We start from the raw sequence: 27,399 nt of genomic DNA on the forward strand, positions 1-27,399 counted from the left end.
TCTTTCATTCGAAAATATTGGGACATAGCAAAAAAGAAGACAAATGGGATTTACTAGAAAGGAGGTTAAATTCCAATGTATAAATTTTGGAGGGAAACCAACATTCAGGCAGTAGTAATCTATTAGCGAGAAGGGAGAAGGGAGTTATAGATAGCAGTTGAGTAAACTTAAATGCATAATAAACTGGTTACATCAATCTCTTGAGAGCTTAGGTAGTATAAGTTTAGATCCTAGTTCTTTCTAAATATATGATGATAGATGATGATTGATAGATGATCAATGATAGATAGATGGATAGATAAATAGATAGATGATAGATAGATTGATCATACCGTCCTATGGAAAATCAACCAACATAGGGCTCATTTGGGAGGTCATGCATGTAGCAGCCAGTCAGCCTTTTCTTCTAATTCACTAAACTAGCAAGGGCTCCATCTGTTATATATGCAAGGCAGTGTACTCATGGGAGTGCTTTAACATAAATTGCCGCATTTAGCATAGGTAACTGTTCTAGCAGCATCGGAGATAAATTCTAAGAAAATAAATTTAGGTCATTGATTAAAGAATAAACTTCCAGGCCAAGCGCGGTGGCTCACGCCTATAATCTCAGCACCTTGGGAGGATGAGGCGGGAGGATCACGAAGTCAGGAGTTCAAGACTAGTCTGACCAACATGGTGAAACCCCGTCTCTACTAACAAAATACAAAAAAAAATTAGTCAGGCGTGGTGGCATTTGCCTGTAATCCCAGCTACTCAGGAGGTTGATGCAGGAGAATTGCTTGAACCCAGAAGGCGGAGGTTGCAGTGAGCTGAGATTGTGCCACTGCACTCCAGCCTGGGAGACAGAGCGAGACTCCGTCTCAAAAACAAAAACAAAACAAAACAAAACAAAAAGAATAAACTTCCAATAACCACTCCATCTAAGAGTCTTCATATAAATTGAAATTATTTGGTAATTAGGCATTCGTTTAGCATTTTCTTTCTTTCTTCTTCTTTTTTTTTTTTTTTGAGATGGTCTCGCTTTGTCACCCATGCTGGAGTGCAATGACGTGATCTCAGCTCACTGCAGCCTCTGCCTCCTGGGTTCAAGTGATTCTCCTGCCTCAGCCTCCCAAGTAGCTGGAAGTACAGGCGCCCACCACCACTCCTGGCTAATTTTTTGTATTTTTGGTAGAGACGGGGTTTCACCATGTTGACCAGGATGGTCTTGATCTCCTGACCTCGTGATCCGACCGCCTCACCCTCCCAAAGTGTTGGGATTACAGGCATGAGCCACTGTGTGGCCAGCACTTTCTATCTTTTAAAGTTTTGGTCTGGAAATAAATTTTATATTGTTATTGGTTCTGTGTGAATAATAAAGGAACCATGCAAAGTATTTGGGAACTAAACCAACATCACACCTCTACGCAACTGGTACTAAAAGTCAGATCTCCTGAATTACATGTCTCACCATTTCTTGACTTTTCATAATAAGACCAGTCAGGAGTCAAAAAGAGACCCATTGATGTTCCCACAAAACTCTTTGCTCCAGCCTTGCTAGCCTCCCTGTTTCCTGCACGCAACAAAATAGTTACATCCCTGCAGGATATTCAAATGCTGAACTATTTTTAAGACAGATGTTTTCTCTCATAGTAAGTACAATTTGTTGTGTACGTTTTCATTCCCTCACTCATTTGAAAAAATGGGAACACAGAAAAAATAAGAGTAACAGGATTTACTAGAAAACCAACATTTACATCAGTGATTAATAAAACATAATTGTGAAATTTTTACCAACAAAATAATGTTGAGTGCTTTTTTGCCTAAGTTGAGCGCTCTCTTTCTCGGTCCTCTATACTTTTTCACTAGTTATTATGTCACCTTCCTTTGCCATCAGGCACTGTAATAAAAAGCCATCTCTGAGGACAGGAACAAGACCATTCATGAAGACAATGTAGAGAGAAAGTGAGCAGACTGTGTCTATTTCAGAATCTCCCTACCAGCCATCCTGAGCCCAATGTGACAAGATCTTGTTGTAAAGATCGCGTAAAGTAAAAATTTGTATTAAAATGTCCAGCACTGAAGTGGTAGATGTTTTTGTTTTTGTCCCATTTTAAAATAGATTCAATTACTGCGTAGATGATGTAATGCTCTCATACCTACACAAATTGTTTTATGATTCTTTCAAATGCTATCCCACTGTTGAATATCCAATTGTTTATGCCGGTAATCACTGTGATTCTTGAACATAATGAGATGTACTTATTTAGTTTATCCTTTCAGCTATCTGAATATGAAAAGGAAACAAAATAAATCAAGACAACATCTGGTATGTTGGGATATTATCCACAGCCTGAATCAAAGAACGTGAGACATGTAACAGATACTTTTGTGCGATGGAAAGGGCTCTGGGAAGCACATTTGAATCCCATTTCCCAGTGGTGGATCAGTGGTCAAATCACTTAATCTACCTGGGCCTCAACCGTCTTTGATGTTTACTGCCTAGGACGAACTTTATGATCCTAGGATTCCTTCTGCTCTGTGGTTTACAAAGCTTGAAAATTGATAGTTAAAAATTGAAGATGATCTTTACAACAAGATCTTGTCACATTGGGCTCAGGATGGCTGGTAGGGAGATTCTGAAATATACAAAGTCTGCTCATTTTTTCTCTACATTGTCTTCATGAATGGTCTTGTTCCTATTGACTTAATTCAGATCTATCTTTATGTGCTTTTGTAGATGTTGGCCCAAAATACTGTGAATTAGTCCCAAACATTTAAAAATTGGGATACATTTCTCAATAATATGGGTTTCTAGTTTTCATGAAAAAAAAAATTAAAAATCCAGAAAGAGTAGACTCAGATTTCTGGTACTCCACCTTTCAGATGGGACCTATACTTTACATATGAGGACAGTTTTTATTGTTCCATATTGTCTCTTGCCCTGTGTTATCTGCGTGTCCCCTGCTGTCAGATGTTTTTACAGCCCTAACTGTCAGGACTTTATATCTGCAGTTACTTCTTCATAGAATAACAGACCTCCAGATATTCACCTAACCTGGCTTTATTTTCTTTTGAACACTTATCATATCTGAAATTATTCTTTCTGTTTGTTTGTTCATATGTTTGGTGCTTGCCCCTACTAGAACAAAATCTTTTCAGACAGAAGAGACTTTCTCTTGTTCACCAGAGTATTGAGCACATAAAATAATATTTGGCATATGGTAGGTATCAAATAATTATCCATTGATTTGTGGTTGACTGTGATTTCCTGCCCTTTTGGAATTTATATCTTCTATTTGCCAAGTAAAGTGTTTTAGGGACTATTTTATTACAGGAAAACTCAAAATATCAGCCCTCACTGTGAATATATTTAAAAAAATGGTGTTGCTTTTCTCTTATTCAGGAAACACATGATTATTGGAAAACGATTAGAAAATATGGAAACTAATATCACTCATAATCTCATTCAACTGAACTATGTATTTCAAAATGTCGACTTTCTATTTCAGTTTTTTTTCAGGAGTGATGTGCTTATATTACATGTGTTTAAACTTTTTCACATACTCTCCCTCTTCTTCAGTCATTCATACAATAAAATTTTCCCATCTTCTCAGAGAAGCACTGGGGACAAGTTGCTCTTGACACTTTTAAGCCCACACTTGTGCCTTCCAAGAAAAAAAGGAAGGATTCATTTAATTGCTAAGATAATGACAGCCTGATATTCATTGTTTCATTTTTTTTTGCCATGGGGCAGCATTCTATGGACTTATTGGTTGCTGTTGAGAAGCAAGCCCTTACCATTGGCTCTCCCCATCAATGGTCCCAAGGCCGTGTGATCTTCCTCTTGTGGTCTAAGTCAGGACCTGCTCTGCACACTCATCAATCCCCATAGAGTCCCAAAGCCTAGAGTTATAAGACGTTATGGCAGACTCCACTTAAGCTGACTTCTCCAAATCGTCTTTTTCAACAATAAAGTAATACTGTAATTTACATTTCACTCAGCTGCTATAGTTATTTCTCTATAGGTTTAGAATGTGGAAGAAAGTGTGATGAGTGTTTTTCCTCACTGCAAATCCCCCAATGCTAAATAATTATTTCTGTAACCTGATTTTTCTGTAAAAGCAACTTGTCCAACCCGTGGATATCATGAGGCCCAGGACAGCTTTGAATACGAATTCATAAACTTCTTAAAATGTTATAAGATTTTTTGGCAGTACTTCTTCTAGTTCATCAGCTATCACTAGTGTTAATGTATTTTATGTGTGGCCCAAGACAATTCTTTTTCTAATGTGGCCCAGGGAATCCACAAGACTGGACGCCCCTGTATTAAAGCTTGTTTCATTATTTTGGACACCATCACATTTGACTTGGTTCACTTCATGACAGGCTGGCCACACCACTGATGAATGCTGCATCCATCTTTAGCAGCAGATGTTGGGACATCTGTTTCCTGAGGAATTCTAAGTGTCTTGATTGCTCAGTAAGAGCAGTAATACTGTGTAGAAGGAGGATGTGGTGGTCTTTGCTTTATTTCTCATTCCACTCACACAATCAACCCAATTTAATCCATCTGAAGACTAACAGTCTCTTACAAATTACGTTTGAGCACAGATCCAGTGGCTACATAGTCATTTTTAATTAATTTTATTAATTTTAGCTTTTTTGCTAATTTCCCTGCAACTGTTGTAACCAAGCAAGTTAGAAGGAATGTGCCACGCTCTGAATCCAAATTAAGAGTCCTTTATTAATTAGCCAGTGACTGAGAGACAGCTAATGCTCAAAATTCTCTCGGCCATGAGGAAGGGGCCTGATTATTTTTTATACATTGATTTAGGTAGGGGAGGGGAGTACCTAGCCGAAGTGGAATTTTACAGAAGCAGAAAAGCAGGTTAGAGGAAGGGGCTGTAGGCACAGGTGGTTTCCATACAATTTCCAAGAAGAGGGGTGATCAGGCTCCTTCTATACAATGATCAAAGGGAAACTTTTTTCTTACAATAGCAGTGGGAAGGTATGCCAAGCAGGATGTGGTACAATGGTTACAAGTGTTAAGAACAGTACGCTTCAATGCTTCTAAGTGCAGCATGACCCAGTTATTCACCCAAAGGGGCTGTGGTAAGGAGGAGGAAGCCAGGTTGGAGTTTACAGCTAAAATGGAGTCAGTGATGCTAGCCCAGGGTACGTTATTACACAACTATAATCTTACTGTTACATTTATTTTTAATTCTGCTCAGGAATTTGTTTGGAACATGAACATTATTGATTCATTGGTATTATTGATTCAGCTCTTCCTCTCACATCAAGTGATTAAACCGAAATAGTCTGAGGATGAGAAACATGACTTAATCTTGCACAGCCTCAGAGTTCCTCGAAAAGACAGCCTGGAGCTATGGGCTGATTCTTCCTTCCGTTACAGGAAATGAATGATTAGAACAACAATCGGAAACAAAGCAGGTCTTCTCTGATCTAGGTAAATGTTCTCTTGCGGGGCCCCCAATGCACCCTGTATTTTCCCAATTTCACTCCTCATTACACTTTTTTATCATCACTGGTTGATTACTTTCCTTCCTGACTTGACCATCAATTTTTTAAAGGAAGAGAATTTGCCTGGCTAACTTAAACCTGGATTCCCATTGCTACCATGCCTGTAGCTTAATAAATGCTTTGATAAATGCTGTTAAAAATATCTGTTGAATTAGAACATCATTGCAAGGTGGAAGTGAAAGTCTAGAAAACATGAATGCGCCAGATAAAACATGTGAGTCTAGCTTCAAAAATGACAGCACAAGACTAAAAAGATTGGAGTGATATCTTTTCTGTGCTCCATGCTTCTGATAGCTCCTTCCCCTAATCTCCGTCGCTCGTGAGCAGAGACCATAAAAGGGACACTCTAGACTGAACAGATGTTACAATTAGGCAGTTACATATGGAAAAAGAAATACAAAACTGAGCAATGTTTTAAAAATGCAAAAATATTAAATGAATTTGCACATCCCGTAGTATTTCTTACAAAACCAAATTAACCAACAAATAATAAATAGTAACACATAAATAATCTAATCTAATAAAAGATGAGGTAAATGCAGGAGACTAGGAAGCAGAAATGGGCCTAATCACAAATATTGGAATTTTAAAAATTATTAGGTGTATAAATAATGCCCTGTTCTAATAAGTTGAACTGTGCAATGAAATAAATGACTGTGTCTGTCAGACAAAGCAGAGAAATGGGGAGATGGGGGTGGCAGAAGCCAATATAGACTTATGAAACAGAAGACTTTAATAGATCAAACATTATGAAATACATTCAGAAAGGTTATTGGAGATTTTCTTCCAAAAACATATGTAAGTTAATGTGATGAGTTCTTCCAAATATTAAAGGAATAATAACTTCAATGCTTTATAAATTATTTCAGAGCATAAACACAGTTGGAAAGATTTTATATTGATTTTCATAAAGACAGTGCAACACTGATATGAAGACCTGACAAAGATCAATATCATTTATGACTACTCATGATAAAATTATAAATAAAATGCTAACAAATAAAAATGTTAAATAATATTTACTCAGAGCTCATCCAAGAGATTTGAATCAAATTGGGGAGAAAATAATATCAAGAGATACCAAAAGGCTGGTTTCCAAAATTTGTCATGAAGTTATGTTTTTTTTTTAAAAATCCTCTTTGGCCATACTTTTTAAAACTTTAGTATTTAATGTGATGAAAAGTGCCTACTCCAAATGCTGAATCACTAAAGGTACTGCCATTAATCAGAAATAGAAGAAATATGCTTACCATCACTAATATATTTATTATACGTCCAGAAGTTCTAACAGTCCATTATGATTTAAAATTAAAAAGTGAGTTATATAATTAAAAAGGAAACAAAATTATCATTATTTCTAGATATGATTTTTGTACTTTGAAAACCCAAGACAATCAACTCAAGTATCATAGAAAAATGTCATTAGAAATAAATCAGTGAAATGACTTAATCAAAATAAATATATAAAATCTAATGGCTCCACTTCCCTCAGAATAGCTAACAGTAAAGACTGACTACACCAAGTGTTGGCAAGAGTGTGAAGAACTCAAATTCTTATAAATTGCTGGTAGGAATGTAAACTGGCCAAAGTCACTTTAGAAAACATTTCATCAGACTTTTAAATGTCACATTTTCTTTACCAAACAACTCATACATTCTATTCCTAGATATTTGGTCAAGAAAAAGTGAACATCTGTGTCAATGCAAAGACTTGCATATGCATGTGCATAGCAACATTATTCATAATAACCAAAGTTAAGAGAAACAATGTGTCCATCAAGAAGTGAATAAATTAAATGTGATATACCCATATAATGGAATATTATTTAGCCATAAAAAGGAATGAACTATTGATACATGTAACAACAAGGCTGGATCCTAAAATCATTATGCTGAGGAAAGTCATCAGACACAAAAAAGTGTATCCTGAATGTTTAATTTATATAAAACTCTAGAAATGTAAATAAATCTATAGTTAAAAATAAAGGTAGATTAGTAGTTGTCTGAAATGGGGTGTGGAATAAAATGAGCTGCAAAGGAACAGGAGGAATGTGGGGCAGGTGATGGGAAGGTTTGGTTTTGGTGATAGTTTCATGAATGTATACACCTGTCAAAACTCATTCAATGAATGTGAATTATTGCAGTTACATTACATATCAGTTAATTTATTTTAAAAATACAATAGAGCCTTCTGGAGAAGAAAATCTAAAGATAAAGGCCACATTCACATTGTAGTATATCCTAAAACTAAAATGTCTAAAGTCTTTTAACTTATCTCATCAAAATGTTTTATTGGCTCTTATTTGCTTATAACCTCTATGCTTCATTGCAGTAATTAATTACCAAAATGTAAAGATTTAAAGATATTGATATTCATGCAACAGCAATATGAAAGATCCTATTTGTTTATTCCCCATTTCTCCATTATGTAGAAAGACAGATGGACAGACAGCCAGACATACACACACACACATACACACACACACACACAGAGAGAGAGAGAGAGACAGACAGACAGAAAGACAGACAGAAAGAGACAGAGATTAACTCTGCTGAAATGCCAATGCTCAACTAGAAACTGATTTTCTCAAAATTTCCTAGTTGGGGCTTTTAGAAAATTTTTTGATTTGATAATAAAAAGGGGCATGCTCAGTTGACACTTACATTTTGCCCTTTATATTCTCCCTTTTTCTCTGACTAGATTGAAAGAGTGGCCTGAAAGTACAGCAGCCATCTTGTGACCACAAAGAAGAAGATCAAATGCTAAAGATGGTAGAGCAAAAAGAGAGAAGAGATTTGGGTCAGCCCAAATACCGATTGTATTCTCCTTACCACGTGAGAAAAATCAATCCTTTCGAATTTTTATGTGCAGGTATACAAGTTTCTCTCACTCCAGCATATGTTGAACTGAAATTAATCACATGTTGTTGCCGAAATGAGACTTACAGATCAAGTCATTACGTTTCTCATGATACAGCTGATGAAACAGGCCCAGAAAAATTTAAGTGAGTTTTCTAATAGGAAACAACCCAGAGACTCAAAGTTGAAATCCAAACTTGATTCTCAGTTCAGCACTGCTTCTATGGTTCCAGCTGCCATACTAAGTAAAGGAAAAACATGCTTACTGGTAGCCTACTCTGTGCCAGGTACTGTGCTGGGTGATATCAGAAGGCAGAACTGTCTAAGACCATACTCCTTTCTCATAAGGGCATACAATCTAGATGTGGCACTAATCTTTCTCAACAATTTTGCTGAGTCAATTCCATGCTTAAAAACTTATTATACATTGATTGTTATCTGTTATTCAAAACCGTATTGGTTCTAACCTATGTTCTCTACCACATTTTCCATATGAACCCTAACAAAACATTCATCACAGTAAAATTATTTTACTTGTATAAATTATTTTATCTCTAGATGAAGAGATAAAACTTTATCAGACTATAAAATATTAGGGTAGTTTTAAAATACTGCTTGTGAAATTAGTAAAATTAATGCCATTACATTATGGACCATAATAATATAAGCCGGTATTATACATAGTAAGTGATAATGTGTTTGTGTCCATATTAAGAAAACATCACTTTGGGTAGATATCACAAATGTTTGTTTGAAGGAATGTTGTTTGATTTTTCTTGAGGGAAAAATAAGGTTACAATAAGTAGAAGACAATAGGGAGGACATTCCTATAGGGCATAAATGTCTTTGGATAATCTTGGGAAAAATACAAATAAAATAGTTTGACTGTGATGAATGCTTTGTTAGGGTTCTTATGGAAAATGTGGTAGAGTGCATAGGTTAGAACCAATAGGACTGTGGCTTAAATCAGTGGTCTTTAAACATTTTTGCTCACTTATCCATTAAAAAGATTTTGGAGAAAACTTTGAATTAAAGGATGAGTAGTTTTAACTTTATTCTTCAGATAACGATCAATGTATAATAAGTTTTTAAGCATGAAATTGACTCAGAAAAAATGTTGAGAAAAATAAACTTGATGTTCATAACTGGAGGAAATGAAATAGAATAGAAAAGATGAAACTAGGCTAGGCGTAGTGGCTCATGCCTATAATCCAAGCACTTTGAGAGGCTAAGGTGGGCAGATCACTTGAAATCAGGAGTTCGAGAACACCCTAGCCAACATGGCAACTCCATCGCTACACAATATAGAAATAATAGTTGGGCATGGTTGTGGGCACCTGCAATCTTAGCTACTGGGGAGACTGAGGAACTAATCGCTTGAACCTGGGAGATGGAGGTGGCAGTGAGCTGAGATCACTCTACTGCACTCCAGCCTTGGTGACAGAGACTCCATTTCAAAAAAAAAAAAGATGAAACTACATATTATTTGAAAGGCATTTGCAACATGTATAATATACATATACATAATTCTAAATCATAAGCAAATGAGCAATAAAATATGGTAAGAATTGTTTACCTTAGTATAGTTCCTGGAACACAGTAGGTGCTTAATAAGTGTATGAATAATTCATTCACAAAGTAAATGAATATTCATGTACAAACCAAAATATTACTGCAGACTCTTTTAAGTTAGAGATATTAAGGTACCCATTATAAAACCTTCAAATGTATAGAATCTATTATCTCTTTCTAGATAAAAATGTAAGTTTTAAGGATCACTGAAAACCTGTAGAGTTACCTAGGTAACCCATGAAGCAAAATTCATGAGAATTAAATTCTGATTGTAAGTATTTCCTTTACTGTCTGCCTTTTGAAAAGAGGCAACAGATATAGCATCAAAGCTTCCACTTAACAAGCAGATCAAAAAGAATAGATGACTTGATTCTGGTATATCTAAATATCTACTTATGATTTCAGTCACCTTTCTTTTGAGCTTTTGGTTATTTTTAGAACCACTTTTCAACAGTGACCAAATGAGTTCACAGACTGAGAACTTAGGTGACATCTATACAAATGCAATTACTTGAGTATTTTTTTAAACTAAAAAGGACTTAAGGGTTTCTGAATGACTCATAATTAGATAAAATATGGCTCACCTGTGCTGTCTACTGAACCATACATGCCAAGACATTTAGATAGTGGCCAACATTTGCTGCTCTATTTAATGTTCAGAGTAGCTATTTCAAAGGAATACTTCTTTGAAAGATAGTCATGTTACCAAATCACCAAAACATCAGGGTAATCAGTGGAAAATGTCAATCAATCATCTAGATGTGCTGCTTGATTTACAGTAAACATGGCTGATTCTGTTGCTTTTACTCTGGCAATATGGCATCTTGTCAGATAATGCTACTCCCAGGGAGAGATACCAAAAAGAGTGTCTGCTGGATCCCAAAGCTTCTGTTGAAAGGATAAAAATATGTTTCCTTATATCCTGAGCAACAAAGTTGACTTATTTAATGTTTCTCTTCATCTGAATTCTTTGTGTTAATACATAACATAGTTTGGCTTTAATGCTTTTGAATTTTAAAAACTCAGCTAATTCAATCAAGAGACTATTTTATTCATGTAGAATTTTTATCATCGTAGGTTACTAGATAAGAACATAAGAGAACATTACGTTGCTTTTAACTAAAGTCAAAATAACCTAGGAATTTCTGTCCATTGTAGTCATAGGGACTGGTCTTAGGCATCTGACTTCAAAACTTTTCAAAAAACATAGATAACACATATGCTATATGTAGCACATGAGCATATTCTCTGAGCAAAGGGAACAGATTATTTCCTGAAAAACATTTCCAGGACACAAAGTGAAAAAAGGAGACCTCAATAGATCTAATGGCTTCCTTGACATGACTGAAATTTTTAGAGAAGTGTTCTGGAGAGAAGAAACAAAAACAGAGAGGAGAGAAAGTTCTAGAGACCTGTAGAGGGTTCTACTCAAATCTTAGGCTGCCTACTGACTACTGGATATGTGTGAGAAACTACTAAACTGAGAGAAAAAAACAGTAGAAAAAGGCAGATGAGCAATCGGTCTCCAGAACTACGGTCAGAAATAGTTTGTGTTCACACCAGCCTGAGTGGAAAGATTTTTAAGCACATAGAACATTGAATATAGATTTGAGAAGAGGATTACACTGGTAGTGGGGCTAAATTGGCCCTAAATAGCTACTTTGAACTCACCTAAAAAAGCTGAAAAGAAAGATTCAAAGGATCAGACCGTTCAAGTAACTTACCTGTGTCCTAGAGCAAAACCAAAAATTATTTAAGTAAATACCAGAAAAAAGAGAAATTCAACATGAAAATCTGTGTCTATAATCTATCCAAAAATTACCATACATACAAACTGTTTTAAAATAGAATTTTTAATAAGGAGAAAAATTAAGCAAAATAAGTAGCTCATAAATTACAAACATGATATAATTAGTAAATAAGAATATTAAAACTTTATTCTTAGCTTATTTACAAAAGGTAGATAATTGCATGAGCATAATGAAGAAAGAATAAAGATTTTAAAAACATCAAAATCAAACTTCTTTTATCAGGAAATGAAAAATACAACGCCTAAAATAAGAAATACACTTTATGGAATTACCAGCATATTAGACATGCAGAAAAAAAGACTGACCAATTTTAAGATACAGCGAAAACAACTGTTTTTTTTAAGATCCAAAGAAAATAATTGAAAAAATCAACAAAGCGTGACAGAGATATGAAAGAATATTAACTAACCACATATACGCGTAAACTGAACTAGCAGAGGGGAAAAGGATAAAGAAACAAAAAATTATTTAAAAAAATAATGCTTAAAATGTTTCCAAATTTGAAAACTATAAACCTACATATTCAAGAAGCCTAATGAGCCCAAAGTACAAGAAATAGGAAAGTAACTATATAAAGACACATGATAATAAAACTGCTGAAAACTAGTAATAAAGAGAAAATATTTGAAAATAGCCAGGAAAAGATACACTGTGAATTGAAGACAAAAAAAATGCATCGGCATATCATCAGAAATAATACAATCCAGAACATAGTGGAGTGACACAGAAAAGAGATAAAAAGAAAATAGAAAAAGTCAACCTAGAATTGTATAAACATTACAACGTGTTTTTAAAAATAAAGGCAAAATAAAGACTTCTTAAGAAAACAAACACTTATCACTCTTAGACCAGCATTATAAGAAATGTTAAAGGATGTTCTAGCAAAAGGATAATGACAAAAAGAAATTTAGATCTTTGCTAAGGAATGACTAAAACCAGAAATCATTAATATGCTGATAGGTAAACATGAAATATTTTTATTCTATTTAAAAAATGGCATAAAAATAAAATAAAATTATTTAAAAATAATAATTTGCTGGGCGTGGTGGCTCACGCCTGTAATCCCAGTACTTTGAGAGGCTATGGCCAATAGATCAGTTGAAGTCAGGAGTTCCAGAACAGCCTGACCAACATGCTGAAACCCCATCTCTACTAAAAATACAAAAACTATCTGGGCTTGGGAGTGCACCTGTAATCCCAGCTACTCAGGAGGCTGAGGTACAAGAATTGCTTGAACCTGGGAGGCAGAGCCAAAATTGCACCACTGCCCTCCAACCTGGGTGACAGAGTAAGACTCCATCTCAAAAAGTAAATAAGTAAATAAAAATAATAATTTATTTTCGAGTTTATTATACACATAAAAAATATGTGACAACAAAAGCACGAAATTCAGGTGATAAAAACAGAAATATAATACTTGAATATTCTTATCCTGTGCTTGAAGTGGTATAATATTATTTGAAGGTAGACAATAATATGTCAAACATGCATACAATAAAGCATAGAACAACTGCTAAAACAAAACATAACAAACAATATAACTAATAAACTAATAAACCAATAAAGCAGATACAATTCAATTAAAAAACATTCAATTCTAAAATAAGAGCTATATTAGTTTTCTATTGTGGGATCACACATTAACCCAAAACTTATCAGTGCCCACAACTGACATTTATTATCTCACACAGTTTCTGAGGAGCATAAATTCAAAAATGCCTTAGCTAGGTGGTTCTTACTCAGAGTCTCTCAGGAGGTTGCAACTAAGAAAATGTGCTTCCTTCAGCAGCACATAAACTAAAAGTGGAACAATACAGAGAAGATTGGCATGGCCTCTGTACAAGGGTGACATGCAAATTAGTGAAGCATTTCATATTTTTGGAGTAGGATAACTGTAGTTAACAATAATGTATTGTACATTTCAAAATAGAAGCGAGGACTTTAAATGTTCTCAACACATACAAATGACAAATGCTTGTATTGGTAGATGTCTTAAATACCCTGACTTGATCATTACACATTCTATGCATATAATATAACATATACTTCCTAAATTTGTTCAATTACTATGGATCAATAAAAATAGAACATAATCGGTTGGAAAAAAACCCCACTTCGTAATTGATAAAACTACTAGATAGCAAATTAGTAAGAAAGTAGAATGTTTGAAAAACAGTACGAACAAACCTGAACTGATTAACATTTATAGAACATTTCACCCAAAAGAGTAAATTATACATTATTTTTATGTGACATGGAATGTTTACCAAGATTAACAATATTTTGTGTTAGAAAACAAGTCTCAATAAACTTAAAAGCATGTTTTCTGACCATGATGAATTTAAATTAGAAATCAACAACATTAAAATACATGAAAAATCTCTTAATATTTGGAAACTAAACAATAAATTTTCAAGTAACTTATGGTTCAAAGAAGAACTACAAAGAAAATTAGAAAATATTTTAAGCTGAATAAGATGAAAACGTGACATATCAAATGTGTGGTACATAGTGTGTAGAAAGATATTTATAACATTATATATATATATTTGAAAAGTAGCAAGTTCACCATTAATATCTAAACTACCACTTTAAGAAGCAACAACAGCAAAAGACAGTAAGTTAAGCCCAAAGTAAGAAAAATAAAAAGAAATAATAAGGATAGAAGAAGAAATCAACGAGATGATAAAGTAGATTATAAAAGAGAAAAGTCAATGAAACTGAAAACTGATTCTTTGAGATCAATAAAATTGAAGAGTCCCCAGCAAGACTGATCAGATTTGAAAGATAATATGAAATACAAATTATCATTATCAATGATAAAAGAGGGACATCACCACAGAACCTATCAAGAGTTTTTAAATTGTACAGAAATGCTGTAAATAAGTTTCACAAATCAAAAAAATGTACAAATTCCTCAAAAAATAAACCAACCTTCATATTGAATTACACGCACACTGAATTTATATTAAATTACATATTCAATGTGTAATTATATATTCAATATATAATTTGAGATTCTCTATATTAAGAGACTACAAAACAAAAACTACATAGTCATCTCAATAAACGCACATAAAGTGTTTTACAAAATGCAACATCTAGTCAGATAAAAATTATCAGCACACTAGTAGGAGAATGAATAGAATGACTTTTCCTTAAACAGATAAAGAAAATCTTTATTAAACTTGTAATTACTATGAGACATAATTATGGAAGACTGAATACTGTCCCTCTAAGGTTCAGAACAAGGCAAAGATTCCCATTTTTATCACTTCTACTAACTTGTTTCTACAGTTCCTCAAATGTTCAATAAATCAAGAAAAAGAAATAAAAGGCACATGGATTTAAAAGGAAGAAATAAAACTACCTTTAATTACAAATGACATGATTATCAAGGTGGAAAATTCTAAGGACTTAATATCACAGACACAAAAAGTAATAAATGAATTTAGCAAAATTTCAGGATATGAAGTAAATATGCAAAATTAATTATTTTTCCATATACAAAACCAAACACTTGGAAATTGTAATAAAATAATACTACTTATAATAATATCAAAAGAAATACAATAAATTTTGGAAAAAAATGTACACAGCATGTAAACTGAAAACAACAGAACATTGCTGAGAAAAACTAAAGATCTAAATAAATGCAGATACAGAGCTAAAAGACATTAAAAGACTCCTAGAGTTAAGGTATCAATTCTGCTCAAATTGACCTATACAGTCAACAAAATTATCATTAAAATCCCAAATATTTCACTCTAAAATTTATATAGAAATGGAAATAAACTCTAGAATGGCTAAAACAATTTTGAAAAAGAACAAAGTAGGATGACTTTGCCTGATTTCAAGACTTATTATATACAATAATGAGAAACACAGTGTGTTGGTGTAAAGATAGAGATCAATGAAACATCATGGAGTTCAGAAATGAACCCACACTTTCATGACTAGCCGATATTTGACAAAGTTTCTAGGGTAATTCAATGAGAGAAAGGATTATCTTTTCAGGTAAAAGTATGAAAAAACTGAATACCCATAAGCAAAAATCAAAACAAAAACCCACTAAATTTGGACCCTTGACCCTTACCTTACAACATAAAAATGAACTGGAAATGGATAATAATCCTAATTGTAAAAAATAAAACTGTAAATTTTTATAACAAAGCACAAATGAAAGTCTTGGTGATCTCCTATTAGGACATAAAACTCACACACTTTTAAAGAAAAAAGGCCAACAAATTAGACTTCATCAGAATTAAAAATTTTGCTCTTCAAGTGAAAATGAAAGATCAAACCAAAGACTAGAAGAAAATATTTGCAACACACATATCTGACAAGGATTTGTATCCAGAAAACACAAAGAACTCCCACAACTCAGTAATAAGAAAACAACTTGATGTTATTTATCTTATTTGATACTTACAATAAGCCTGTGAAGTACATCACTAGCTCCATTTTGGATAATAAAATTATTGCTTAGAAATGTTAAAAGTCTAAGTTGTACAGTAAGTGACAAAAGAAGGTTTCAAACCCTGTTCTTTCATATTCTCACAGGTTTTCATTAACCATACAACCAAAGTACTACTTTTCAGAAAGCTATAGCAACCAGATTACATCAAATGCTTTATAAAAGGAATTGGCATGATTAGGCCTCAGGATTCCTCAAAACAGACACACCTACTTGGGAGGCTGAGTCAGGAGAATGGCTTGAACCCGGGAGGTGGAGGTTGCAGTGAGCTAAGACAGTGCCACTGCACTCCAGCCTGGGCAACAGAGTGAGACTCTGTCTCAAAAAAAAAAAAACAAACCAAAAAAATGAAACACACACACACACCAACCACACACACATCAACCACACAAACACACACCCCCCCACACCCTGACACACACTCCTCCCCACACACACCACACCACACACACACCATTCCCCACACCCCAAGACACACACACTCCTCCCCACACACAAACCACACACACACACACCCCACACACCCTCCTATGCACACATTCCTACCCCATGCAACACACATACATACACACTCCCAAACCCCCTACACACACTACACCACACACCACACCACACACACACACACACGTACACACTTCTTCTTCCACAATTTTCAGTCATTTCTTTGGAAGAACCATGCATAACAGACCTCACTATGAAGAATCTGTTTAAGATCTTCCAAAATTCTTCAGCGGCTAAATTGAGAGAAGCTATTTCATGCTGTTTCCCAGTGCTAAATGAAAATGCAAGACCCTGTGTTTAAAAACTGTTAAGAATCTCAGGACAGAAACAGCAGAGCATTACACCAAGCATGGTGCCTTCTCAATGCCCTGGGTGCGCTTCTGTCTATCGAAATTAGTGCTTGCCACAGGTCTGTAGTTCTGGCTCCTTAGATGGCTGAGGTTGGAGGGTCGCTTGAGCCCAGGAGTTCTGGGTTACAGTGAACCATGATCACACCACTGAAGTCAGTCTGAGTGATAGAGACCCTGTCTTCAAATAATAATAATAATAATAATAATTTTTAAATAGGAAATTAGCTGTTGGTGATAACAGATGTAATATTGCTTTACATTGGGCTATATAAGGCTATTTTTATAAGATTGTGAGCCCATTGAGGGTTTTGGGGATCCAACTGAGTTTACAATTAATTAGGATATAAGGGAAGCATAAGTCAGTCAGAATTACAACTCAACATCTTTATCAGAGCTAAAGTTGATACTGAGAAACTTGGGAGCATAGAGAGAAGGTCTGATTGCCTGGCTAATGGTAATACACCCTAAGGGAAAAAACTGATTCTTCAGCGATAGAACTGGAAAACCCAACCTGCTCACAGGGGAAAGGCTTTTTTTTTTTTTTTTTTTTTTTTTTTTTTTTTTTTTTGAGACGGAGTTTCGCTCTTGATACTCAGGCTGGAGCGCAATGGCGCGATCTCGGCTCACCGCAATCTCCGCCTCCTGGGTTCAGGCAATTCTCCTGCCTCAGCCTCCTGAGTAGCTGGGATTACAGGCACGCGCCACCGTGCCCAGCTAATTTTTTGTATTAGTAGAGACGGGGTTTCACCATGTTGACCAAGATGGTCTCGATCTCTTGACCTCGTGATCCACCCGCCTTGGCCTCCCAAAGTGCTGGGATTACAGGCTTGAGCCACCGCGCCCGGCCGGGAAAGGCTTTTAAGCCTAAAATTAGAGTAGATGAGAAAGGATATAGCCTCTCTGCCAGCAGACAGTCCCCTAAGCAGAAGAAAGAGGGCTACAGTGGGTTCAGTACTTTGTTTCCTGACTTACCAATCACTGGGGCCTGTCTTCTGCCCTGGAGGAATAACCAGGAAGGATGACAGAGGCGGCCAATTTTGTTACTCTAACAGGGGTCGCTCCAAATACAAACAGAAAACAAGGGAATAAGTTCTACCCTCTTCCAACAGAGGGCAGCATTCACGTCGTAGTCCTTATTCTATCTATAGCATTAGTATCATGCTCAAAATGTATTTGTTAATAAACTTGTTAACTGTCAGGTTGATGACCTCCAAAGAGAGACCAGCTTTTACAGTCAGGCCTGACTCCCGCTTTTGTTCCTCTCTAACTGTACGCCCTGAGGCAAGTAATCGAGCCTCTTTGATTTCATCAACTGTAAAATCCAGATGGTAAATACCTAGCTCACAGGAGTCTCATGAAGGTTAATGTCTGTCAAGAGCTTATCCCAATGCTGGTGGGAGGTAGGGAGGCGTTCAAAGAGGCGAGCTCCCCTCTTCTTTTTCCTCTCTGATAAAACCTGCTCTCAGAAAAAAAAAAAAAAAAAAAAAAATCTAGTACACTGTCGTTTATGCTTCCTCCAATGAATTTTCCTCTCCCAGGGCTTTTTTTTTTTCTTTTTTTCTGTTTCAGCCCTTTCCCTCAGTGTTATGAAAGGCTAATTCAGTCAATTGTAGTTAGAAGCCAAGTAAAAAGAATTTAGGAGGAGATGTCGTTCTGGAAATCAGGTGGAAATCAGGCTCGCTCTGGATTATGCTGTTGTCATTATTTTCACTTCTACCCGCTTCCCACACCCCATGTCTGTTCCATGCCAAATTCTTTTTTTCTGAAGGATTGTCAAGGGAACATATGTCCCTTAAATGGCAAGAGGGATATGAAGGATAATGAGTAACGGGGAAAGAAATAAGAAAGATTTGTGCCCTGATTGCATTGCCTCTAAAAACAAATGAAACGGGGCTCAGGATCTGTGACTTTGCACTGTGATGTTTAGAGAATTGAAACCTACCATGCTTGCTTTTAATTGCTTCTTAATGGCATAAGGAATTACAAGACATTAAATTACTATAGAGGAGTGCAGACAGAATGACTTTATCTGAGTAAAGTCACCTTTAGCTTTTTAACTTAGCCATTAGGCAGTCTAAATGCTAGAAGATGCCACAATTACTAGTTTTGTTGAAAGCACAATGGGATATATTCCTGAACAGTTAGACCCCACCCACAGCTGGAAGTCATGGGAAAAGTAAATGCCAAATACCTGTGCCACTTTGCCTGTGGTGTCTGGTATATATCAACTTCATTGCGAGGAAATCGTTGTAAGAGAAATTGAAGCTGCAAAGGGAACTTGAGATCTACATAGAAGCTGCTTTGTATGGTGGAAATGACACAGCCTTTGGGAGCAGGAAGGATTAAAATTGAATCCCAATTCGATTTCCTCATTGAGAGACCTTGGGCAAATATTTTTTCCATTAAGTAGAACTAATACTGAATTTGTTCATGACTTTTATAGTGACTGAATGAACTGCTTAATGGTGGGTGGTATTACAGACTAGTATGGTGACTAGGCTTCCAACCTACAGCGCCTGGTTTTGAATTTTGCTTTGCAGTATAACTAGCAGTGTGACCTCACTTAGTGTATCTCTCTTATTTCCTCATTCATAAATAAGACTCTTAACATTACCTATTCTATAGAGTTATGAGAATTAAATGAGCTAATATATTTACATTAGTGTGGAACTTAAAAAGGACTTAAGAGGCTGGGCATGGTGGCTCATGCCTATAATCCTAGCGCTTTGGGAGGTGAAGCTGGGCAAATCGCATAAGGTCAGGAGTTCAAGACTAGCCTGGCCAAGATGGTGAAACCCTGTCTCTACTAAAAATACAGTAATTAGCTGGGCGTGGTGGTGGGTGCCTGTAATCGCTTGAACCTGGGAGGTGGAGGTTGCAGTGAGCTGAGATTGCGCCATTGCACTCCAACCTGGGCTACAAGAGTGAAACTCAGTCTCAAAAAGAGAAATGAAAAAAGGACTTAAAAGTCATTAACTGTTATGTTATGCCTACTATTGGAGGGCTGAATTCTTTCTCCTTTTCTTCCTCGTAATTTCACCCATCAGAACAAAGTTTTATAGGAGTATAAATGATTTGAGGAGGTCTAAATAAACATTTCCTCCAAAATCATTTCCCCAACCATCTAAAACAACCATTATGAGTCATTATTTTGGTTACAGGCACTGGATCCCTCAATATAATAGAAAACACATCATCTAGAGAGATACATTATTGCACTATTCTTACATTAGAACATTATCAACTTCTGTAGATTAATTTCATCAATAGAGTTCCAACTGCTCAAAAAGTCCAGGAATTGAGATAAAACCTTGAACCAGTAGGTTTTGAGGAGATCATAGGAAAGGGCAGATAAATGAATTAGCTGGGAGAAATCTGGCTTAGATTTTACAAAGGAGTGGAGGAACCCATGCACCGTCATGGGGAATTGATGTGATGTCAAATATATATGAGATTTAGCTTCATACCCTTTGCACAACATGTGCCCATTTCCCCACCCCGCATTCAGGTGGCTTCTTTATCTTGGCTATTCTGAATAATGCTGCAGTGAACATGAGGATGCAGATATCTCTTCAAGATGCTGATTTCATTTCCTTTGGATATATACCCAGAAATGGAATTGCTGGATCATAAGTTGATTCTATTTTTAGTTTTTGAGGAATCTTTATGCCATTTTCCATATTTCCATATTCCCATTTACATTGCCAACGACAATATACAAGGATTCTCTTTTCTCCATATCCTTTTCAATACTTGCTATCTTTTGTTTGTCTTTTCCTTTTTAATAGGGTGTCAGATGACATTGTATTGTGGTCCTGATTCGAATTTCCCTGACGATTAGTGATCTTAAGCATAAAAATAATTAATATTTATTGAAAGCCACTTTGTATAAGCCAGACACTATTCTAAGCACTTTGCATGTAGTAATTTATTTAGTCCTTTGAGCTACCATTATTCCAATTTTATGGTAGAGAAAAATAAGACAAAGAGAAACTAAACTTGTCTAAGTTCATATAGGCAGTAAATGGATGAGCCAGCATTGCAAACCAGGCATTCTGTTGTCCCTAGTGTCTTCGCCATTTACCATTAAGTTCCATTGCTTCTTCACTAAGATTCATTTTCCTCCATATTATTCATACTACCTCCCTTTTTTAATCCTTGAGATACATCTTAGTTGGTACACTGGTACAGTTAGTGGTTTCTTTCATGGCCATGGCATTGATTTTATTAACTATGAGAGGCAGATCACGCAAGACTCCAGCACATCCAGGTAAAAAATGGAAAAGAGAGCTCAACACTTTGAGCTAATTAGCTGCTGAATTTTTTTCTCCTACTGAGTTGATGGAGTTTTTAACATAACTGCTGCCTGCCTATACAACAGTCTGTTTGCGTGCCAGCGAACATGAGGTTTTTATTTTCCCTTAGTAATCTACTTCTTCTGTGTCATTGAAAGTGATGTTACAATAAATCTATCAGTTCAAGCAATACTATTATTTTAAAAATGCATGGTGATCTGGAAGATTTTGTGTTTTTCAAGTAATCTGTTTTATTCATTAATCATAAGTGTTGTCTGGTGTTGATTAAATTTCCATGGAGAAAGAGATAGCATATGTCCAGAATCACACGATAAAAGCTAAGTCAAATAAAAGCTAATGATATTAGCTAATATTTATTGAGTACTTATAAATCAGAAATTGACCAGGTGGATTCTTATAGACTTTATCTTATTAAATAATCTCAACCTTAAGGGGTGATTCTGTTTAAATATACATTCTATGGGAAATATTGGTTTAGAACTATTATTGGTGAGAAACTGAAGTTTAGAATAGCTAAATTATTTTCTGATGATTAGATATATGTGGTGGGACCAGAATCTAAACCAACTCTGCTTGGCTACAGATTTGGAACTCTATGCTATCTCTCTAATTATTTGTAGTATGGTTATGAGGATATTTCATATCCCAAATTCTGCCTCAATGGCTCAGTGATATTCCCTGAGAAAAAATTGTGATAATTATAAATCTTAATTATAATTAAGAGACTCCCTGCAAGAGACCATTGAGAAGAATCATAAAGTAAAATGTAGTGCTGAAGTGGGTTCTGCTGAAGTAGGATGCATTATTAATGCTGTTTTCTCACCTTCTCTTGTCCATATATTAAATATGTATTTACTTTTCAAGGTTAAGTTCAAAGTAACTGACAGCCTCTTTGGTGTTTGCCATAATTCTCTATTTCTTCCTTTCAGTAGAAATTGTACCATTTCTGTTGTGAACTGATGTATACATATATTATGAACCCCATGTACATATAATGTGAATTCAATGTATACAGGCCATCAGTGTATACAGGACATTTCTATTGTGTATACAGGCTATTTCTATTGTGTACTGATGTATGCATATATTATAAACCCCATGTACATATAATGTGAACTCAATGTATACAGGCCATCAGTGCCTCTGGGCACTGATAACTCTTTATTACACTTCATGGTTTATCTATCTGTCCCTGTTTCTAGACAGCATATTCCTAGAGGAAAGCCACCATACCTCATTCAATTTTTGTGTCTCCAGAACCTAGCACAGTCATAATCATGTATTAGTAATGTATTGTTATTTGTTGAATCAATCTAAAAATCTATAAACCTTTAGTGGGAAAACAGACTGCAGTTGTGACATATGGGTCCTTTGGATCTGGAAGAGTGAGTTTAGTATGTTGTTAGATATAAATGCCAATCTAATAGCCATAGTGTTTGAAAAATAAAACACATCATTTTACTTCTTGTCTTTCTATTGAATTTTTAAAAATCAAATATTTATTATTTCATAAAGAATGCATGTCTATTATTGACAATTTAGAAATATAAATAGGCAAGAGACTTTGGAAGATGGCCGCTTAGGAGGAAGTCGGGATTGCAGCTCCGAGAGAAGGTGCAGAGGGTGAGTGGACGCTGCATTTCCAGACGGATTTTTACTGCCCACAGACCAGGAGATTCACAGGAGGAGAAGCCCCACGGGTCGCCAGCACTGCTGGTTTGAGCGGAGTGGCCGCTCAGCCTACGCCCTGGAGCAGGGGGCAGTGGCTTCTTATGCAGAGCCAGAGAGACAGAGTTCCCTCTGAGCCAGCAAGGGGAGCTGAAGCAGGGAGTCAAGCCAGGAGACCCCCAGGAAAGGGTGCGCCACAAATCTCAGAGCTGCTGCATCTGCTGAAGCAGCAGCACACAGGGCAGTGGATTTTAACTGCCCACAGACCAGGAGATTCACAGGCGGAGAAGCTCCACGGGTTCCCAGCGCTGCTGGTTGGACTGGAGCAGCTGCTCAGCCTGCACCGGGGGCAGGGAGCAGCGGCTCCTTGAGCAAAGTGAACGAGACTGTGTCCCCTCTGGGCCAGCAAGGGGAGCTGAGGCAAGGAGGCAAGCCAAGAGATTCCCGGGCAAAGAGGGCGCCACTGGAAACACGGCTGAACTCGGGAAGGTCCAGCACTGTGGGGGAGGGGCATCCTCCATCGGGAAACACCCTGCAGTTCCTGGGGCAATTTGCCATAACCAAGACAACCCGCTACTACAGAGACTCCGTCACTACAGGGGCGGGCCAGCATAGTGGAAGCAGTTCTAACTACACCCATATAAACAGGACTGCAGGGAAGCTCACACGGAAGCTGGGTGGAGCCCAGAGCAGCTCAGCAAAGCCTCTGCAGGCTGAGTGTGACTAGACTGCCACCTTGTGGGCAGGGAAAACTGTAGCAACGCAGCTGAAAAGCATAAAGCCCTAACTCCCTGGGCCAGAACACCTTGGGGGAAGAAAAGGGGGTTTATGAGTTCAGCTGCTGCAGACTTAAAATTACCAAAATCAGAAAGACAGCAACTACAAAGTCAATAGGCAGATAAATCCACAAAGATGGGAAGAAACCAGCGCAAAAAGGATGAAAACACCCAAAACCAGAACACCTCTCCTCCTACAAGGGAGCACAACTCCTCACCAGCACGGGAACAAGACTGGACGGAGAATGAGTGTGATGAAATGACAGAATCAGCTTTCAGAAAATGGATAATAAGAAACTTCCGTGAGCTAAAAGAACATGTTCTAACCCAATGCAAAGAAACTAAGAACCTTGAAAAAAGACTTGATGAAATGCTAACAAGAATGGACAACTTAGAGAGGAATATGAGTGAATTGATGGAGCTGAAAAACACAACACGAGAACTTCGCAAAGCATGCACAAGTTTCAACAGCAGAATTGACCAAGCAGAAGAAAGGATATCATAAGTCGAAGATCAACTCAATGAAATAAAACGAGAAGGGAAGATTAGAGAAAACAAGGTAAAAAGGAATGAGCAGAGTCAACAAGAAATATGGGACTACGTGAAAAGACCTAACCTACCTTTGATAGGTGTACCTGAATGTGACGAAGAGAATGCATCCAAGCTGGAAAATACTCTTCAGGATATTATCCAGGAAAACTTCCCCAACCTAGCAAGGCAGGCCAATATTCAAGTCCAGGAAATACAGAGAACACCACAAAGATATTCCTCTAGAAGAGCAACCCCAAGGCATATAATCATCAGATTCACCAGGGTTGAAATGAAGGAGAAAATACTAAGGGCAGCCAGAGAGAAAGGTCGGGTTACCCACAAAGGAAAACCCATCAGACTCACAGCAGATCTCTCAGCAGAAACCCTACAGGCCAGAAGAGAGTGGGGGCCGATATTCAACATCCTTAAAGAAAAGAACTTTCAACCCAGAATTTCATATCCAGCCAAACTAAGCTTCATAAGTGAAGGAAAAATAAAATCCTTTGTGAACAAGCAAGTACTCACAGATTTCATCACCACCAGACCAGCTTTACAAGAGCTCCTGAAGGAGACACTACACATAGAAAAAAACAACCAGCACCAGCCACTCCAAAAACGCATGAAATGGTAAAGAGCAGCAACACAATGAAGAATCTGCATCAACCAATGGGCAAAACAGCCAGCTAGCATCAAAATGACAGGATCAAATTGACACATAACAATATTAACCCTAAATGTAAATGGACTAAATGCCCCAATCAAAAGACACAGACTGGCAAATTGGATAAAAAGCCAAAACCCATCAGTGTGCTGTATCCAGGAAACCCAACTCACATGCAAGGATACACAAAGGCTCAAAATAAAGGGATGGAGGAAGATTTACCAAGCAAATGGAGAGCAAAAAAAAGCAGGAGTTGCTATTCTCATCTCTGATAAAATAGACTTTAAAGCAACAAAGATCAAAAGAGATAAAGAAGGACATTACATAATGGTAAAAGGATCAATGCAACAAGAAGAGCTAACAATCCTAAATATATATGCACCTAATACAGGAGCACCCAGATACATAAGGCAAGTTCTTAAAGACTTGCAAAGAGACTTAGACTCCCACACAATAATAGTGGGAGACTTCAACACACCATTGTCAATATTAGACAGATCAACGAGACAGAAAATTAATAAGATATCCAGGACTTGAAATCAGACCTGGAACAAGCAAACCTAATAGACATTTACAGAACTCTCCACCCCAAATCCACAGAATATACATTCTTCTCAGCACCACATCACACCTACTCTAAAATTGACCACATAATTGGAAGTAAATCACTCCTCAGCAAATGCAAAAGAACGGAAACCATAACAAACAGTCTCTCAGACCACAGTGCAATCAAGTTAGAACTCAGAATTCAGAAGCCAACCCAGAACCGCACATCCTCATGAAAAATGAACAACTTTCTCCTGAATGTTGACTGGATAAACACTGAAATGAAGGCAGAAATAAAGTTGTTCTTCAAAACCAACGAGAACAAAGACACCACATACCAGAATCTCTGGGACATATTTAAAGCAGTCTCTAGAGGAAAATATATAGCAATAAGTGCCCATATGAGAAGCAAGGAGAGAACTAAAATTGACACCCTATTGTCAAAATTGAAAGAGCTAGAGGAGCAAGATCAAAAAAACTCAAAATCTAGCAGAAGACAAGAAATAACTAAGATCAAAGCAGAATTGAAGGAGATAGAGACACGAAAAACCCTACAAAAAAATCAATAAATCCAGGAGCTGGTTTTTTGAAAAGATCAACAAAATAGACAGACCACTAGCCAGACTAATAAAAAAGAAAAGAGAGAATAACCAAATAGATGCAATAAAAAATGATAAAGGGAATATCACCACAGATTCCACAGAAATTCAAACCATCATCAGAGATTATTACAAACAACTCTATGCCCATAAGTTAGAAAACCTGGAAGAAATGGATAAATTCCTGGACAGTAGCCTCCTCCCATGCCTAAACCAGGAAGAAGTCAAAACCCTGAATAGACCAATGACAAGGTCTGAAGTCGAGGCAGCAATTAACAGCCTACCACCCAAAAAAAGCCCAGGCCCAGATGGGTTCACAGCCGAATTCTACCAGACATACAAAGAGGAGCTGGTAGCATTCCTACTGAAACTATTCCAAATAATCCAAAAAGAGGGAATCCTTCCCAAATCATTTTACGAGACCAACATCATCCTAATACCAAAACCCTGCAGGGACTCAACAAAAAAAGAAAACTACAGGCCAATATCCATGATGAACATAAATGCAAAAATCTTCAATAAAATACTGGCAAGCCGATTACAACAGCACATCAAAAAGCTTATCCACCATGATCAAGTAGGATTCATCCCAGGGATGCAAGGCTGGTTCAGTATACGCAAGTCTATAAATGTAATTCACCACATAAACAGAACCAAAGACAAAAACCACATGATTATCGCAATTGATGCAGAGAAGGCCTTTGACAAAATTCAACAGCCCTTTATGCTAAAAACTCTCAATAAACTAGGTATCGATGGAACGTATCTCAAAATAATAAAAGCTATTTATGACAAACCGACAGCCAATATCATACTGAATGAGCAAAAACTGGAAGCATTCCCTTTGAAATCTGGCACTAGACAAGGATGCCCTCTCTCACCACTCCTATTCAATATAGTACTGGAAGTTCTAGCCAGAGCAATCAGGCAAGAAAAACAAATAAAGGGTATTCAATTAGGAAAGGAGGAAGTCAAATTGTCTTTATTTGCAGACGACATGATTGTATATCTAGAAGACCCTATCACCTCAGCCCAAAATCTCCTGAAACTGATAAGCAACTTCAGCAAAGTCTCAGGATAGAAAATCAATGTGCAAAAATCACAAGCATTCCTATATACCAATAACAGACTTAAAGAGAGCCAAATCAAGAACGAACTGCCATTCACAATTGCTACAAAGAGAATAAAATACCTAGGAATACAACTAAC

General features: G+C 36.6%; 1 long non-coding RNA gene and 1 other non-coding gene across 2 annotated transcripts in view; one reads left to right on the forward strand and one right to left on the reverse strand.

Annotated features, from left to right (window-relative positions):
* Positions 1-27,399, reverse strand: part of LOC135269678 (uncharacterized) — a 236,482-nt gene that overhangs the window by 22,546 nt on the left and 186,537 nt on the right. The window lies entirely within an intron of this gene.
* On the forward strand, positions 13,539-13,645 carry LOC135271972 (U6 spliceosomal RNA). Its single transcript, XR_010340099.1, has one exon. It is a non-coding gene; the product is annotated as a U6 spliceosomal RNA (small nuclear RNA).

This window comes from Aotus nancymaae, unplaced genomic scaffold (assembly GCF_030222135.1).
Source record: "Aotus nancymaae isolate 86718 unplaced genomic scaffold, 86718_ANA_hifiasm-v0.15.2.pri h1tg000006l, whole genome shotgun sequence".
NCBI lineage: Eukaryota > Metazoa > Chordata > Mammalia > Primates > Aotidae > Aotus > Aotus nancymaae.